We start from the raw sequence: 12,880 nt of genomic DNA on the forward strand, positions 1-12,880 counted from the left end.
AAAACATTTTTACACTAATTTAGTTGAGAGGTGAGACCCACCATACTTCCAATATTTGAAAATTATAGTTTTTGCATAAGGCGGGACTCATGCTATAACGTAGCTCTTGTTAAATTATCTGCCCATTGACGGAGTCGATTTCCTCTGGATTTTTTCCCGTTTATCATTTTAATAACTCTTTATCCGAGATAATCTTGACTATAATGCTTATTACCGTGGCATGGATTACACTTGTCAAGCCTGGAATAAAACACCTCATCTGTGTCCTAACCCTTTTCCTTTTTATGTTTTTATGTTTTCTGTCTGTTTCATCGTAGTAGATTGTTGCCGAGGACAGCTTTGATTCAAATACACCCAAGCGAAGGGAAACATAGAGACAATACTATAGTATAGAAGTAAGTAAATCCCTGTTCGTTCATTTCGGATGTATTTATATGTTAGTGGAGAAAATAAATTGTATTTTTTTTATTTTTATCGAACAGGTTATCTATTTTAGCATTGAGGAGCTTGGATTTCTTTGGTTTATCGAGGAATTTGTGCTCGTTTGGATTATTCAGAAACTCTAGATTTGTTGTTGTCTGTTTTTGTATCTTTGGCAAATTTGGTTCCCTTCTGATTATTGAGGATTTTTTAATTTTTTGTTTGCTTAAAATTTATTATCACATGGGTCTGAGTTTCTCGGATTATTGATCTTGAGCAGTTTGACGATTATTTCTTAACATTGAGAAAATTGGGTCTCTTTAGATTACAGATGAATTCTTTCGATTTTTGCGGAAGTTGGGCTTTTCTAGTTTTTAAAAATTTTATTATGAGCAATTTATGCGTTTCTCTGGATTAATGAGGAATTTAAGATTGTTTTGAATTGCAACAAGATTGGTTTTTTGAATGATTGGATTGTTGAGGAATTCAGGGTTTCTTTGGATAATTGAAGGATTGAGTGGTTTATGGACTATTTAGGAATTTAGTGCTTTTTTTGGAATTTGACAAGTTGGTTTTTGTCTGAATTATTCAGGAATTTTATGATTTTCGTTAATACAGAATTTAGGGTTTTTGAATTGTTGAGGAATTCATGTAATTGAGGAATTTAGGGTCCTAAGTTTTATGGCAATTGAATGAAGTATTACAGGGGTTTTCCTGTTTTCCATAATATGTTTTTTGATCTGCACTTGTAGCTTCTGCATTTTTTGAGGAGTAATGTTTCTTGGAGTAAAAAAACGCTGGCATGTTTTTGCTAAGAAACCCATTAAAAATGTTTTCTATCTTTGAAAATAAGGGAATCTAATTATTGTTTTGTTTTAAAGTTTTCAATTTTAACTGATAATAGCAAAAAACCTCTCAACTCTTGGAAATTTTTTTTTTTTTTTATGTGTTCCTCATTTCTCATATATACTTCAGCTGATCCACAAATTTATGGGAACGATGCTTTTCATGCTCATTTTTTTTTTTCAGTCAGACTATTAAAAGTACTATATTTCTGGACTTAAAGACATTGATCCACTATTCTCCTTAGTTGCTGATTCGTGACACGAATCTGATTTGGGCACGTGAATCGGATTCGTGGATTCGGGATTTTTTTCCCCAATTATGATTCGTGGAGGATTCGTGCATACACACACACACACACACTAAAAAATAAGAGAAATATACATAATTCTAAAACTAAATCATTTCATAGTATGAATCGATGAATCTAGTATGCTTGATCAATGACATTGATAATTAATCTATTTTCATGATTATAAAGAAAGTCAACACATTCACATTGAATTACTGAAAGTGAAAGTTTGTAACATTCAAACTATGGATCATTAAACCTAAAGTTTGTAACATGATTTACTCATAAAAGAGTCAAGAGTCAAAACTAAAGTTTTTAATTTAATCATCAAATGGATTTTCAAGAAAAATCCGCATTAGAGGGGTACTGATGAGCTGCAAGTGCTGCATCTGTATCATTAGAGGAACCCAAACCACTAGTAGTAGAGGGGATTGTTAACTAATTATCCTCCTCCTCATCATCCACATCAATCAAAGTGGACCTAGCAAGATCCCAGATGGTCATATCTAAATTAGGAGTCTCGGGTGCTACATCCTAAAGCTTTTTAGGCCCCTTCTTGTACTTAGGATCCTTCCGTGACAACAAGCACAAATTGTTGTGAATGAACACAAGGTCTTCTGATTTTTTTGGAGCCAATCGGTTGCATTTGACTGAATGGATAAAGGAGTAAGTACTCGAATTTCGCTCAGTTGCAGAAGAGCTGGCAACCTAAAGAGAAATTAAAAATTATCAATACAACAATCAAGATAAGTAAATTAAATAATAAATTCAAGGAATTGAAAGTGTTAACCTTAAGCTTAATTTTACAAACTTGGGATAGGACCTTTATGGCAAGAGGTTGGAGGTACATGAAGGCTTGCCCATGAAGGTACCACCATTTGATGGTACCCATCCTGCTTCGGTCTGCTATGGCAATAGGGTGGAAATCCTCACCTGAGTTGAAGGCAGTAGATTCATTCCTCACAATTGCCCCAATCTCTGGATCTTGGAATATCTTAGCTAGTGCCCTCTTATTCCCATCTGCAACGTCTGCATCTCTAAATGATGGCATTCTACCTGGAAGGCGAAGTACATCTGCACTATAGTACCTGGGGATAACAAAAGACAATTGAACACTATCAAATATCAATAGCACAAACATTGGATAAAATAAGCACAAGCATTTGATAAGAATTACAGTACCTCGGGGATAGAGCATATGCAAGGAGGTGCAAAGGTGTGGTCATCTTGTTCCATTGACGATGAACAATTTTTTCCACCTCCTTGTAAAGGGTGTCCTTAGGATCATTCTCCCTCCTCTGTATGACCTAGGATATGAAATATGAATAATAATTATAATTAGTGAATATGTCAATTTAAACTTTAGAATCTAGATATTTCTCAAATAAAAAATTGTTGTAAAAGAGCGTAAAACTTACCATTTTAATTTTTTCCAGCATACTATCCATGGAATCATAAATATCCCCAAGGTATGGCTCATCACTGTCTGTGAAGTGAAGCATTGCCATTATTGAATTGGCGATTTCCAACACATAACTCCCAAGACCGCACCAATCCTCATCTAGTATCATTCTTCTCACATTTAAGGCCCTTGCTGTATTGAAATTCTTCCAAATGCCCCATTGGGGGCTAATGACCATATGTTTCAATGCTTCTTTTACCTTCACAAGTCGTCTCGAGACGATTGTGTGAGAGGCAAAGCGGGTTTCAGCAACCTAAGAACATGTTAAACTCAAGTTAGTAATACATTTAAAAATTAAAACATGTTAATGTAAACAACAACAAAAATTATGGAATACAATAATATTCAATTATTTATTAAATATACAAATTTACCTTCAATAATTCCAAACCCGAGAAACTCCTAAAAATTGCTTGTGACATGTGGTGATTTGTCACAAACATTTGAATCTCTTTAGCTTCCTCATATATCCTTTTCACCCAATCTATTTAGGTGCCAATTGCTTTCATCACTAAAATGAGAGAGTGGACAGTGCATGGTGTCCAAAAGATATGATCATATCTAGACTCTATAATTATCCCTGCAGCCCTGCAAACTTTTGCATTGTTCGTGACCACTTGGACAACATTATCAAGACCCATTGACTCTATGGCATCAGTGAGAATGCATGAAATAAATTCTGCATCTTTCACTTGCCCTTCACAATCAATTGCCTCTAAGAACATTGCCCCCTTAGGGCATACATCAATAACATTGATCAGTGGATGGTTTCTACAATCTTTCCACCCATCCGAAATAATAGACACACTCGATTGAACCTAAAAATCTCTTATTGGTTGAAGTTGAGCCTCTACATATTTCCTCTCATCATGTAATATGGTAGTGCGCAACTTGTCATAACCAGGCGGTTTGTAACCATGGGGTGCATCATTTATTGCTTCCACCATCTCCCTAAAATAAGGTGATCTCACAAAATTAAATGAAACATCATTTGCAATTAAACAACGTCCAATTTTGTGATCAGCAATGTCTCTCATTTCATTTTGGAATGCCCTATCTAGTGGGCCTCTCTTTCGGGTGAGTGGAGATGGGTCTTCATTTTCATCATTTGTAGTTGGCATAGGCAAAAAAGGATGTGTTCTTGTGTTTGTTTGATCGGATGATGGTGTTGGTGTATTTGTTCTTTTGGAAGCACCATGTTTTGCTTTTGCAACTGCTCTATCAACATCATCTTGCTCTTTTGCTAACGGTGCTATTTGTGCAGTTGGTAATCCTTTCTTATCACTATCCTGACACATGTTAATTCCTTCACCCGCGGGGCCCAAAAAATGTAGTTTCACTTGGGAATAGGAGCTTCTATATTGTATGTTGCAATAATTACATTTCCATATGTATGCCCCACCCGCAGGACATTGTGCGACTCTTGTTGTGTGTCTCCATAAAGGAGACCCCTAATCAATTTTGAAGCTTGGTGATGCAGCCCCACCCCCACCCACTGAGCCTTGACTACTCATTGTTTTATTCTTGCAATCTAGAAAAAAAAAAATAAAAGAAAACCATGCTTCACACTTACACAAAAACTTGAAAATTTGGAAAACTAAAAATAAATCAATAATCTATGAAAGAACTCAAGAATATGGCTGAAATGCATACCTTAAACACTTCTTGCAAGGTATTTGGAGCTCCACAACCAATCTCCTTCAAATCTAAGCACTTTACTTCAAACTAGCAAGTATGAGAGAGCAAAATAGAGAGCAAAATAGAGAGTAAATGAACTTGCATTGTGACTTAGAGGGTCGTTTTTAGGGTTTAGGGCCTTTAGGAAAAAAAACATAAAAAAACAAACTTGGGCTCACTTTTTTTCATTTTTTATTGGGCCTTGCTGCGGATTTGCATGGATCCGTGTGTGGATCCTCGAGGATCTGAGCAGGATCCGTAATCCTACCTGTGGATCTGTCAAGATTATGGATCTTGCCCGGGTCCTCACGGATCCACGCGTAGATTTGGACCTGAATTAGACCCGAATCGGGATCCGGGGGTATATGCACGAATCTGGTAACTTAGCTATTCTCATGAGAGATGGATTCATATTGAATCACTACTCATGAAACATGGGCCAATGAGTTTGACTCAAAAATCACATAGTTAAATCCTGATAGCAATATCACAATTTGACTTGCTGTGGAAATTATCTCCTACTTATCAATTGATCCACTCTTTCTCTACTCTTAATTGAATGCTTGTTAGAGTTCGGCATTGTTCTACCCTGTTTTTAACTGAACTGAAGTCAGAAGTTTTTTGCCAAAGAAGTTATGCAAACAGTTTTTTTGTTTTGACTTATCAGTGGCCTAAACTGATTATTCAAGAAAAATACTTTATCAGGCAAGTGATCCAGATAATAACTCAAGGTCTTTCAGGCCAATCACATACACATAAAGACAAGTTATCAGAGACAACAATCAGCATATTATTTCAGACTGATATAAACTCTGTGTAATCAATATCATATATAATTTTCACTATTCATCCACATCTTTGGGTCATAACCGTAGTGTTCGAAACTTAGATCAATACGATCTCTTGTAATATCAGATCAATTCTTATTGCATCAGCATTCATCTTGCATTGGTTGAATCAGGAGGATCTCCATTAACAACATTTCTACCAAAAGTCAATTCAGACATGACAGCTGTTCATTCGATCCATATATTTGCAGATCAATATCTATGCCCTTTATATTTGCAGATCAATACCTATTATCTTGCACACATATAAGGTTTACATACTCAATATTGTTGATCAAAGACAATCTCCTTCATATAGCAAGTATACCATCATTGACTTGAGAATTATATCAGAAGAATTGTTTGGCAATATAATCCTTGTAGATTAGGCTTCAGTAATATCCAGGCTGTAGAGGAAAAGAAGTTTCTTGCAATTTAAGAAATTAGAGAAAACCCTAATAAATCACATAAGAGGGGACATTACAGTGATGATTGATAAGTGATCCTTGAATGATCTCTTTTATAAGGTTTGAGTGACCACTTTCAATTGCTCTGCCCTTTGAGTGTAATGAATTATTTCCCGAAGTGATCTCTCTTCATTGTCCTCAAATGAAACCTCCTCCCCTTTATAGCTTCTACTTTGAAAGGTTACACCTCTTCATCATATTTGTCCTTTACAAGAGTCACATCCTTTCAAAATTAGAACCCTTTGAAAGATCAGAGTTCATCATTTCTTCCCTTTGAAAGATCAACCTTCTGTTAGAAACAATAGTCCACCAATATAATTAAGATGGGGGACGGGGGGTGGGGGTGAATCAGTTTTCCAATAATTATCAACCTTAAATAATCTTAACCATTCAATCAAAGTAAACAACAATCATACAAAGATGCACATACACAATTACACTAGATATGTTCACTAGGGAAACTCTTGATTAGAAGGAAAACCCCGGTGGGAATGATGCCCACAAGATGATGTACTAATATAAATATTCCTTGTTAGAGGATGGACCCTGTTAGGAGTTTATTACAACATGGAGATTTTGAATCCCTGTTAGGAGATTCCAACCCTGTTAGGAGTTGTGCCAACCATTTTAGGAGTTGTGGAAGACAAAATGACCCATTGTTCAAACAGCTTCTGGGGCAAGATCACCAAACTCACTGTCCAACTGATCTTTCAACTATTCCTTGCAAAATAATTGTCTGTACTATTCTTTAACTTCTTTTCTTTGTCCTGTTAACTAGACCAATCACTATCAGAACTTGTAGACTAGGTCATGAACCTCGGATCCAAGTATCAAACTTTAGATCTCATAATAAAACCTTGGCAATGAAGTTTCCTTCACATTTGCTCTGCTTTTCTTATCTTTGCATTCTGCTCTTCGTGCTTCTTGCAATCATACATCACATATATCTCTTCATGATAAAGGAAAATGTCCTTCACAAATCCATAAAACAATTCCCTAAGTCAACTATTGCACCTCCTCAATTAATTATTATAGGACCTCATAAAGAACACGCTACACTGAGCAAGGACATTAATCTTCCACCTTGTAACTTGAATAACTTTCCGTACATGTGACATTATGACGAGCGAGCTTAGCTACGTCATCTTTAGAATGTCTTCTTCACATCTTTAACTTCGGCTTCTCAGAATAACAACTCTGCTAAGAGATATAACAAGTTTACCAGAACATGCCTCTGTAAACTTTATCTCAGAACAGTCTTCACCAAAACTTGCATAACTTCTTTCAAACTTAATATCTCATGCTTCTGAGGTTAGCTGCATATACTAGACACTTAGTATAATCTCCCTTTAACCTCGCTTAGTGAAAATGCTCAACTAGCTGTCCATACCAACTTGATCTTTACCGTTGTTCTTCTGTCAGATACCACAAAAAACTGCTATGTTGACATTAGTGACAAATACAGTTATAACATATCATCATGATAATGATCTAATCATGTTTTTACAATACTCCCCATAGAAGTATCATTAACATTCATGCTTCCAACAATCTCCCCTTTTGGCATTGATGGCAACATAGATGAAAAACATCTAGTTCCAAAAATACCAACATTAAAAGATTGTTGACCTTTCTTTTCAAATCCCCTTCATCAATCAATCTCCTTCATTGATATACTTCAATGTGCTTTGTATCAAACTATTTTTCCATGCTCAAACTGTTTTTCATGCTGTAAATTCTTCCCCATTGACATCAATGTGAAAGGTTTCAACAACCATCAACCTCTGCAACAACTGTCTCTGACTAGCTCAAGTGTCAAAAGATACTATTCAAAATAACATCCAACAAGAGTCTTAGATGACTCTGTCCATTACAGATACTCCCCCATACGGGAAGCATCAGCATTTAGTCCAGACAAACAATAGTGCTTTGTTATGTTGTATTGATGCATTCTTGCGTCATCTACTTTGATGTAGGAAGGGGCATAACCCCTAGCGTACCTCGCAAATACTAAAAAGTCTCTTTGGGAAGAGGCTTGGTGAAAATATCTGCAATTTGCTCTTTGGTGCTTACATACTCCAATCTAATTTCCTTTTTTGCAACTTTCTCTTAGAATGCAACACTGGATTCTTAGACATATTCATTGTGCTTGTGTTATTACAATGTATGTCAACAGGTTCACTGCGTTCTATCCTTATATCCTTCAGCATTTGCTTCATCCAAACAACTTGATTACAATTGTTTGCTGCTGCAACACATTCCACTTCAGCTGTACTTTGTGAGGTACAATCCTGCTTCTTGCTTAACCAAGAAACCAATCTTCCTCCAAGAAAGAAGGCTCCACCACTGGTGCTCTTTCTGTCATGCATATTGCCTGCCCAATCAGCATTAGTATAAGCATATAAAGTAAATTCATTAGATTTGTCATACCACAATCCGAACTCTGGTGTTCCTTTAAGATATCTAAATATTCTTTTGACTGTTGCATAATGTGCTTCTCTAGGATCAGCTTGAAATCTCGCAACAATTCCAACTGCATTTGCTATATCTGGCCTTGTGTGAGTCAGATATTGCAACCTTCCGATCATAGATCTGTACTTCTTCTGCTCAACAGTAGGTGTCTGATCCTTTGTAGATAACTTGTGTCCACTTACCATAGGTGTTCCAACTGGTTTACATGTTTCCAAACCAAACCTTTTTAGCAAATTTTTCAAATACTTAGTTTAAGAAAGAAAGATTCCTTCATTGTCCTGCACAATCTATAATCCTAGGAAATATTTCATTTCTCTTATCATGTTTATTTCAAATTCGTTCTTCATTTCTTCTGCAAACTTGTCACTTTCATCATCATTTTCTCCAAATATGATATCATCAACATATATTACCAAAATCATCAATTCATCATCTATTTCTTTCCAGTATAGATTACTGTCTGCCATACCTTTGCTACATCGAAGCTTTGTTAAATGCTTGTCCAACCTTGCATACCATGTCTTGGGTGCTTGCTTCAAGCCATACAATGTTTTCTTCAATTTGCATACTATGTCCTTGTCATCTGTTAAAGGGCAACCTTCAGGTTGTTCTATGTATACCTTTTCTTCAAGTTCTCCATTGAGAAATGCTAACTTGACATCCATTTGATGCACTTTGAATTTCTTATGCTCTGCATAGGCTAAGAATAACCTTACTGCTTCTATTCTTGCCACAGGAACATAGGTTTTGCCATAGCCCATTCCTTCTTGCTGTGAGTAACCTTTACGTACCAATCTTGCTTTGTTCCGTACAACTTCACCTTGTTCCTTTATCTTGTTCCTAAATTCACCAATTCCCATGTCTCATTCTTCACTATTTGATCCAATTTCTCTTTCATAGCTTGCCTCCAATAGTCATCTTTACATGCTTCATTTGCAGTCTTTGGTTCAACTTGAGATATCAGACATAGTTCTTCACTGATTCTGCTTATTCTCATCACACCTTTATCTCTACTTCCAATGATTTGCTTTGGTGGATGATTCTCTGTCATATTCTTACCGAAAGTAGGAGTTGTTATCTCAACTCTTAGCTCTATTGAAGGTTTCGAGCTTTGTTCCTGCCTTTGCTCTCCTTCATTCTGCAAATCATTGTTAGTCTCAAAGAATACTTCATCATTCCTTGTTTTAGTAACAACATTCTCATCATCAAAATTGTAATCAACTACTCTCTCTTGTATCTTGAATTTCTCATCAAGTCTTACATTTGTACTTTCCACAATAGTTTTAATTCTCAGATTATAACATCTATAGGCTCTGCTTTTTAATGAATAACCAAGAAACATACCTTCATCACTTCTAGCATCAAACTTACCAATATCATTGTCTCTTTTAATGTAACATTTACTATAAAAAATTCTGAAATACTTAACTGTAGATGAGTGACCAAACAATAGTTCATAAGGGGTCTTGTTCGTGTCTTTCTTGACTTGCACTCTGTTCATAGTGTAAATTGCTATATTCATAGCTTCTCTCCAAAACATCTTGGATGCATCATTCTCAGCTAACATAGCTCTTGTTGCTTTTGTTACTGACCTGTTTCTTCTCTCTGCAATGCCATTTTGTTTAGGGGTTCTCAGAGCTGATAACTGTCTTTTGATTCCATTAACTTCACAAAAGATGTTAAATTCATTTGTAGTAAATTCTCCTCCTCTATTTGATCTTAAACATTTAATCTTCATGCTAGATTCATTCATTCTCAACTCTATTCTTGAATATCTTGATCTTATTAAATGCCTCAGATTTTTCTTTAAGAAATGCAACCCACATCATTCTAGAAAAATCATCAGCTAAGATCATGAAATACCTTTTACCATAGAATCCTTTAGTCTTCATAGGACCACTAAGATCTGTATGTACAATCTCCAACTAAGCTGTAGTAGTAAACTTCTTGCTAGGAAAATAAGTTCTAGTATGCTTTGCCAATACACACTCCTTGCAAATTGTGTTAGAAGGCTTAACAATCTTAGGCAAATCTCTAACTGCAACCATACTACTAGTTTTCACAATACTGTCAAAGTTTATATGACAAAATCTCTTATGTTGTAACAATTATCATCTACCTTAGCAACAAAATATGTCATTTCAGTTGGATTCAATTGAAATACATTACCTCTAGATTTGGTTCCTGTTCCAATTACCTTTCCATCTTTGTCTTTGATCATGCATGCCTTCTGTGTGAATTGTAGCTAATAACCTTTATCCACTAGTTGTCCAACACTCTTGAAGATTGTGTTTCAAACCATCAACAAAATATACATCCTCGGTGTTAATCTTACCATCAAGAGTTATAGATCCAATGCATTTAACATGGCAATTTGCATTGTTTCCAACTCTAACAATGCCTCTGTCATGACTTTTGAAGTCAACAAACTTGTACATATCACCAGTCATATGATGTGAACAACCACTGTCAAATATCTAGTTAGATTTCTTTTCAACCTATGATACCAAAGCCATCTTCTCTGGACTTTCTCCTTTAATATCGCCAAATCTTATTTCATCATCACTAGCACTTAGCACTTGTTCATCAGAATCATCTTCTTCATTTGCATACAAACACTCTCTATCTCTTCTAGCTTTGAACCTTCCTTTATACCTTTTCTCTCTTTTAGGACACTTAAATGCATAATGACCAAACTCATTACAAGTCCAACATTAAAATTTTTTCTTATCATCTTTTTCTCTTCTTACTAGAAGGGCTACTCCTATCTTTCTGTCCCAATGAGATCTGTTATTGCTAGCAAAGTCTCCTCTAGCGCTTGTGCTCCTCGATAAGTTAGGTCGAATATTTAGGGCATTGAAAGTTGTTTCTATTTTGGTCAATTCTCCAGACTGTCTAAGCTCATTCTCAATTGCTTCAAGTCTCCCAAGTAATGTTTCCTTTGTGAAATCTTTGGTACAAGAGATCAACAACTGTATCATTTGAACTGCTTGCTTAAGTGGTGGTGTTAAGCTCTTCAATATCTTCCAGATCACCTCATCATCTTGCTTGGTTTCAATTTTTGATATCCTGCCTACATATGTTCTATAGATTCATCTTCCATCATCTTAGCATCTTGAAATGCACAAATCCAACTCTGTAACCTCAATTTCTTAGAATGTTCATCACCTTCAAAACTATTTTCCAAATTTTTCCAATTCTCATGAGAAGTATTAAGTGATCTTACTTGGTTGTACTCAATTTTAGGAAGTACAGACAATAGTGCTTCTCTAACTCTCATTTTGCACATGAAAAGTTCCCTTTCTTCCTCGGTACAAGATTCTAAATCCTTTTCAGCAATGATTGTCTTTTCTGATTTTGTCAAGATCCAATATCCTGGACCCATACACAACAGATGTGTCTTCATCTTTTCTTACCAGTTGTCGTAATTTGTTCCATTGAACTTCGGACTATCCTTTATGAATATGTTTGCCATTGATCTCTCAAAGTTGTTAAACTTTATCTTCAAGGACCTGATGCTCTGATACCAATTGTTAGAAACAATAGTCCACCAATATAACTTGCAGGGGGGGGTGAATCAGTTATCCAATAATCATCAACTTTAAATAATCTTAACCATTCAATCAAAGTAAACAACAACCATACAAAGATGCACATACACAATTACACCAGATATGTTAACTAGGGAAACCCTTGATTAGAGGGAAAACCCTAGTGGAAATGATGCCCACAAGATGATGTACTAATATAAATATTCCTTGTTAGAGGATGGACTCTATTAGGAATCTATTGCAACATTTAGCGCATATGAGTCCCTATTGGGAGACTTTGAATCCCTGTTAGGAGATTCCAACCTTGTTAGGAGTTGTGGAAGACAGAAGTACGCACTGGGGCAAGATCACTGAACTCATTGTCCAATTGATCTTTCAATTATTCCTTGCAGAATAATTGTCTATACTACTTTTTAACTTGTTTACTTTGTCTTGTCAACCGGACCAAACATTGTCAGACCTTGTAGATCAAGTCACGAACCTCGGATCCAAGTATCAAACTTTGGATCTCATAATAAAACCTTCGCAATGAAGTTTCCTTCACATTCGCTCTGCTCTGCTTATCTTTGCATTCCACTCTTCGTGCTTCTTGCAATCATTCGTACATCACATACATCTCTTCATAATAAAGGAAAATGTCCTTCCGTTATACCGAATCCATAAAACAGTTCCTTGAGTCAGCTATTGCACCTTCTCAATTAATTAGTATAGGATCTTATTAAGAACATGTTACACTTAGCAATAACATTAATCTACTGCCTTGTAACTTGAATAACTTTCTGTACATGTGACATTATGATGAGTGAGCTTAGCTACGTCATCTCCAGGATGTCTTCTTCACATCTTTAACTTCGACTTCTCAGAATAAC

At 35.8% G+C, this 12,880-nt stretch overlaps 1 protein-coding gene across 1 annotated transcript in view; it reads left to right on the plus strand.

Annotated features, from left to right (window-relative positions):
* Positions 1-270: 270 nt before the first annotated feature.
* The window catches only part of LOC149528150 (uncharacterized), a 51,545-nt gene continuing 38,935 nt past the window's right edge, over positions 271-12,880 (plus strand). Inside the window, exon 1 of the mRNA XM_089810848.1 lies at positions 271-395. The gene's annotated coding sequence lies outside the window, so the exon portion shown is untranslated. The remainder of the gene's footprint in view (positions 396-12,880) is intronic.

The sequence above is a fragment of the Cupressus sempervirens genome, chromosome 11, assembly GCF_028749045.1.
Source record: "Cupressus sempervirens isolate cs-2001-9-10 chromosome 11, ASM2874904v1, whole genome shotgun sequence".
Classification (NCBI taxonomy): domain Eukaryota; kingdom Viridiplantae; phylum Streptophyta; class Pinopsida; order Cupressales; family Cupressaceae; genus Cupressus; species Cupressus sempervirens.